Below are 7,235 nucleotides of genomic sequence, written 5' to 3' on the forward strand. Positions count from 1 at the left end.
TGGTGATGAAGTTGCTACTGGGTCTTTGAATTTCTCCCCCCCCCCCCCCCCATTTTGTCACCTGCTACTGCAAAACAGAGGAGTGACACATGCTAATGATAGCAACATACAATTTTCTCTTATGAGAACAAGGCACAGATTATTTCTATGTATCCCTGCATCTCTAAAGCACGCTGTCTGGACCATTTGTGAATGCTAGAATTTGACAGGGAACCCGTGGCTTTTTTAAAGAAAGCTCAACTACTGTGGCCTTTGGCCCCTAGGGATATTCTTTTTTTGGGAAACAATCAATGCACATGCTTTTATTACAAGCCCAAACCCAACAAAGAAGTCCATTATTATGATTTTACCAACCTATACCATCCTTCCTGGATATCTTAGAATCAATCATCATAATTTTGACACTCTCCCAAATTAATCTGGAGCTGATGAAGTTAAAACATGTCTTCTGAGAAGGCTTTTCTCCCTCACATAATTTGTCAGAGTTGGTTACAAACTTTCCCTCTGTAGTACATATACAAAAGAAGGCATCAGAAAACAGTGGAGAAATGGCCCTCCTGGGGAATCAGAGCAAAGGTTACAGGATAGCTAAAAATCTACAAGATCTGTCATTTTGAAGAGAAATGTAACTTCCTTTTTCTCGTTATGAAAAAACTCCATCTCAGGCAGAAACAAGAGACCTCAGGATTTCCCACACAGTATACAGCCCTTGGAAAAGAAAGGGAGTATGTTAATAAGTTCAGCCAGAGAGATGGAGTACATGAATGTAAGCACAGGAAACTGGTAAAGTCCACTGAACAACAGCCAAACTGTTTAAAATTTTTCTGTACAGTGTATTTGCCAATAAAACCCTCCCAAATTCAGCGTTGGGAAAGATGCTAGTAAATTCTTCTGATGTCGGTTTTCCCCAGCATACATAGTTTCATCATGTGGCTTTATAACATTGAAAGGGTGTGAAGAGGTGTCCCTTCAAAACATGCCAGCACCATGCCAAAGACAAACACTGCTGCATACATTACTTATACAAATATATATCATAGCCTGTTTTATTACTGCTTACGCTAATTTAGAATGATGCAACTTGTCAGACCAGTTGCAAAATTTCTGCCCCGATAATGAAACAGATTTGGTGAGGCGTCAGAGAAAACAAAACCCTTCCCTGAGTGATAATTCAGGAGGACTTACAGATGAGCTCCTGACAGACCAATTCTTTAGAGTTTTTGTTGACGAGATGGAAAAAGCATGGGTACAAGTTGTTGAGGAAAGGCCTGTGTAAGTGTCATGGGGATTGCTCTACACTGTGCTACTCAGGAAAATCCCTTGATTTGGGCAGTTCAGAGGAGTTTGTTCTGGAGTACAGCTTGGTCCTCAGGAGAAGAATCCTAAAAAGGAGGAGGTAGCTGCTGCTTTTTGTGAGAAACCCAAGCCTAAGGGAAACTAAAATGAGAAATACAAGCCCTCAAGCAGACTAAGAAAATGGTTTGACAAGAGGCTTATCACCAAAAGGGTTAAATCTATTCCCTCCACTGACTGAAAATGGAAGTATCCTTTTCCTATTTGTTCTCACAGCACCCAGGAGTCATGGTAGAAGTTACTTCATAAAAAAGGGGGTGGATAATGCTAAGCATTACTTGAAAATACCTTTGTCTGAAGAATTGCTTTGCAAATATTGTCTCATTAATTTTGTGGGAGGCTTGACTATTGCCATTAATGATGATTTTTTGTTTCCCAGCCACAAGATAAGCACAACTATTGCAGATGATTTGATGGACTCTGCTTGTGAGAGTGGTGAATATGAAAGTGCCTCTGCAAATACATACATTACAGGCATCTGACTGCCATGTACTTAGCCCAAAATATCTTCACTTGAGTGAAAAACCGACCTGCAAACGTACAGACAGAGTGCACACTTCTTTATGAAAAAAACAGGGTCAATGGCAGACTGTAACCTTTGGTTAGGCAATGAAACCAGGACTAACAAATTTCTTTTCAGAGACTACTCAGGATGCAACAAAGAATGGGTTACGTTGCAGTGGAGTTAAATGATTCTGTCCCCAAGACTTCTAGTTTCAGGGCAGGGCTTTCTTCTGCAAGTTGGCAGTTGCTTAGCTTTGCGGAAAAAGTCAACTGGATATGAATCAAGATGGGCTGGTAGCAACTTCTTCTTCAACGTGAGCCTGCCACAGGAGTAGATGTCATGAGGGTAAAAAGAAATGTGGCTTTCTTAGAATTTCTTGTCCAGTTCTGCACCTGGTGGAGAATAACTCTATCCTACTCCTCCTTGGAAAACATTGTGGCCACAGTCTTAGAAAAGCCCTCAGTGCTTTAAAATAACTTTGACAAGTCATAAACTGGCATTCTGAAATAGATGTGCAAGCACATAAAAAGTGTAGCTGTAAAGAAAACAGGGATGGGGAGAAACAGCTGGGAGGTGTATGGGGCTAATCACCCCAATGCTAAAATTTTTCCATCCCTTTGATTATTGTCTTTTGACTAAGCAATAGTTAGGATGAAAAACTATACCACACCTGGTACCCAGCCATCAGCTGTAGCCATTAAGGCCTTCTCCTCACAGGAGAAAATACCAGAATCACATTGAAAACTCCCCAGTGGCTGAAATGAGAGCTTCCCTCTAAATACAGGTTTATATGAACATGGTAAAGCCAAGTCTTACTCCTCCACACTTCAGAAATGCCTGGCATACCTAAGCTAAATGATGGGGATGAAAGAAACACAACTCTGTCTCTTTCAGAGCAGGAAGAATAGCCAAATATCTGCTAATTCTAAAGATTGCTGCCCTTAGTATTCTGGAAGTGCTGGATGGACTCAGCAAAGCTTCTACACCACAGGCTAACGTGCTGTTTAATAAGATTTGTCAGTGTAAATATACTCTTGGAATGGAAGGCTCTGGGATGAGCGAGTCACCAGAGATCCAGTTTCAGGGAAACATATCTAAGAATATCTTCTTCATACTGAAGTATCTTCATAAAATGCCAGTGAGCTGAGCAGTGTCCATATATCTGGGTAGCCAGCTTCTTCTATGGTTTGTACCTATAACATTCTCAACCCCGCCCCCACCTGGACCTGCTAACAGTAGCGGTCACTCTGCATCCGTACAAAGTAAATTTCTGCCCGTGGATTTCCTGCTTTAATCAGTGAATACTGATTGGAACATCCCTGGTTGGGACACAAGTCATATTTTAATTCCATGTAATCAATGCCATTCTCAGCAGTAAATGGTTGGTGATAAGCAACACAGAAGACTTTACATGGAGACATTTCCTCTGCTAATCTGGGTAAGAGTTGAAACAGTTCTAGCTCAGACTTTGACAGACACTTCAAAACCACAGTGAATGAGAGCCACAATTAGCATAAGTCTCTGTTACCTATGGGAAAGCTTCTCATCTTTTTTCTCAGCTACTTCTTGCTCACAAATGCTAGGCCCCATGTCTATTTATCTTCCTTCTAAAGGGTTTAGGAGGACATGTGTAATAGGAACTAAATTCTTCTTTTTCTTTTAGGGTTCCTTTTCTTACCGTACATCAGACACAAACGCTTCCCTGAGAGGACAGAATCCACCTTATCCAAAATGTCCTACCATTACACGAGGCTTGGCAATCTCTAGGCTCTTTCTCAAAAAGCGTACAGCTTTCTGAGACAGGCTGTCACATATTCCCTACACATATCTCATTCATCACAGTGAACCTGCTGAAGGACATATTGTGCAGTAGTTCTGGCATATGGAAGGATCTTCATAACTTCATAACTTTGACCACAACCAATAACTATTCCTATTCAAATCCAAAAGCCTGATTATCTAGGATTTAGCTTGACTGTTACCTTACCAAGAAAGAATGTTATGATGGCCTTATTTGCCCTTATTTTTCTGGTAACGGTGTCAACATAACTCACAGAAACTCAATGCAAATTGTCCTACATAAGGAATAAACACTGTTTGTTCTTTTCTTAAAGGGGTATGCAGCATAATCCATGTGTAGAAAGTCCCCCACCACTCTACAACGTGGTGAAGAGAAATTAATGAGCAGCTCCTCAACAGAATTACTTAAAATAAGGTCTAGTTTACCATCCCTGGAAAATATTTAAGCACTGTTAGAGACTTTTTTTCCAGCCATCTGTTCACTGCTCAGCAGTATCTCAGGTGACTTAGCCTACCTGTCCTACCTTTGCTCATGTGGAACAATAATTCCTGAAGGGACAAATAATAGCAGTGCAGCATAAATTATGCCCATTTTTTACCTCCCTCAGGAGATCTGAAAAGCAGTTTCTTCAGAGATGTTGTTCCAGTTGTTCCACTAAATCCTCTTCCCAAGAATCACAGATTCACACAGAATCACAGGTTGGAAGGGACCTCTGGGATCATCTAGTCCAACCGTTCCAGGAAGAGCGCAGTCTAGACAAGATGGCCCAGCACCCTGTCCAGGCAACTCTTGAAGGTGTCCCACATGGCCGAGTCAACCACTTCCTGGGGGACATTATTCCTGTGGTTGACTGCCCTCACTGTGAAAAATTTCCCTCTGGTGTCCAATCGGAACCTCCCCAAGAACAACTTGTGTCCATTCCCCCTGTTCTCTCCATGTGACTCCTTGTAAAAAGGGAGTCTCCATCTTCTTTGTAGCTACCCCTTAAGTACTGGTACATGGTGATGAGATCCCCTCTGAACCTCCTTTTCTCAAGGCTGAACAAACCCAGCTCTCCCAGCCTATCCTCGTATGGCAGGCTTCCCAGTCCTCTAATCATCTTGGTGGACCTTCTCTGGACCCCTTCCAGCCTGTCCACATCCTTTTTGTACAGCGGGGACCAGAACTGTACACAGTACTCCAGGTGTGGCCTGACAAGCGCTGAGTAGAGCGGGATAGTGACTTCTTTCTCTCTGCTGGTGATGCCCTTTTTGATGCAACCCAGCATCCTCTTGGCCTTCTTGGCTGCAGCAGCACACTGTTCGCTCATGTTGAGCTTTCTGTCCACCAGGACCCCCAGGTCCCTTTCCACAGAGCTGCTCTCCAGCCAGGTGGATCCCAGTCTGTGCTGCACTCCTGGATTATGTTTTCCCAGGTGCATGACCTTACACTTATCCTTGTTGGCCTTCATAAGGTTCTTGCTGGCCCACTCCTCCAGCCTATCCAGTTCTCCCTGCAGAGCAGCTCTCCCTTCTGGAATGTCTACTTCCCCACTCAACTCGGTGTCATCAGCAAACTTCATCAGGCTACACTTGATGCCGTTATCCAGATCACTTATAAAGATGTTGAATAACATTGGGCCCAATATCGATCCCTGGGGGACTCCACTAGTGACAGGTTGCCAGTTTGAGAAAGAGCTATTTACCACCACTCTTTGGGTGCGGCCTGTCAGCCAGTTCCCCACCCACTGCACAGACCACTTGTCTAGGCCATAACACATTAATTTGTGCAGGAGGAGGCTGTGGGGGACCGCATCAAAGGCCCTGGAGAAGTCCAGGTAGACAATGTCCACTGCCCGCCCCATGTCAACCAGGCAAGTCACTTTGTCATAGGAGGCCACCAGGTTTGTCAAGCACGATCTGCCTTTAGTGAAGCCATGTTGGCTTTTCCCAATCACGTGCTTCAATTGACTTGTGATGGCCCCCAGGAGGATTTGTTCTATAACCTTCCCAGGGATTGAAGTAAGGCTGATGGGCCTATAGTTACCCGGATCCTCCCTTGAGCCCTTCTTGTAGATAGGGGTAACATTTGCCTTCCTCCAGTCCTCTGGGACATCCCCTGTTCTCCATGACTTCTCGAAGATTATGGAGAGTGGCCTTGCGATGATGTCAGCCAGCTCTCTCAACACCCTCAGGTGGATGGCGTCAGGGCCCATTGATTTGTGGGGGTCAAGCTCCTGTAGTAGTTCTTATACTAACTCTTCCTTCACTGATGGTGGGTTGGTGTTTGGTTCAATTGGCAATTTCGTTCCCAAAGCCTGGGACCCTACAGTGCTGGTAAAGACTGAGGTGAAGAAGGTGTTGAGGACCTCTGCCTTTTCTGCATCATTGGTGATTGATTCAAGGATTTAACTGACAGGATTTTAAAACCCGAGCTCAGGATTTAGGGGCAAACGCCAGCGCAGTGTTGCTGCACAGAGTAGAGTAAAAGCTCTCATCACTTATATGGTCTCCTGAAAGCATCCCTGTCCAAACAACACACACTTCTGAGACTTCCATTCAGCTGCTGAGTTTAGCATGCCACCCCAGCTACTTCATTTGCTGTTTACTATTGCAACAACACGTCATCAGTAAGATAAATCTAACCTGTCTCATGATGGTCTAACCCAGCTCACATTCCCTCTTCTCTGTTTCCTTTACTTCTTTTACAGTTGTAGGAATTTCCACCATGTAAACTCTGCCAATGTTTGTAGCTGACTTTTTGTAATTCTTGAAGGAAAAAAGAGTCAATGCTCTTCCCCTGTAATCTTTTATTTGGCACCTTGTTCTCTGCATTCTAATAGCTCCATCTGCTTTGAAAATGTCACTGGCCTACATCTGTTAATAACCTTTTCAAGGCTCTTGTGATTTCTAACACACAAAGCCTCCTTTGAAGGCCATTCCCTTCTTATTCTCTTTTTTCCTTCCTTTTCCCCCTTTCCTTAGGGAAGGGCTTTAGAAGAAGGTTTAAGACCTGGTAGCTCTAAGGCAGTGGCAGGAAATGGAGCCCAGAGCAGAGGCAAAGGATTTCTAGTCTTACTATGAGGTGTTACTGGCAATGATCACAGGCTGGTTTCAGTGCTGCCATCTGAAGGAATTCAGCTGGTTGCTTAAGGGCAGTCCACACGCAGAATGTACTCCTACTCACAACTGGAGGAGATTTAGTTCAACTATACCTGTGCCTCTTCATTCCTACTTGCTACTCTCCATGGCAATTAGTTTCTCCTCTCACATGTGCACTTGTAGTTTAGGTCAATGGAGGAAAACTACCATATGCTGTATAGCTCCAATATGATCAAAGAAAGAGTAAGCCAAGTTGGTGGCCAGCCTCCCACACCACCGCAGCACCCAGCTACCAGAATCACCACAGCTTGACCTCACTAGAGTCCATCCTACAGCAAACCACACTCAGCTGCAGATGACTCTTGCCTATGGAGCAGGATTGTACCTTGCACTTAATATGACAAACCAGGGAGGAAGATGATGTAAGACACGGCCCACTCCATTCCCCAGATACTAGAAAGCTGTTTTGCTCATTCACAGAGCAGACGGCTTCTGC

Source organism: Phalacrocorax aristotelis, chromosome 5 (assembly GCF_949628215.1).
Source record: "Phalacrocorax aristotelis chromosome 5, bGulAri2.1, whole genome shotgun sequence".
NCBI classification, from domain to species: domain Eukaryota; kingdom Metazoa; phylum Chordata; class Aves; order Suliformes; family Phalacrocoracidae; genus Phalacrocorax; species Phalacrocorax aristotelis.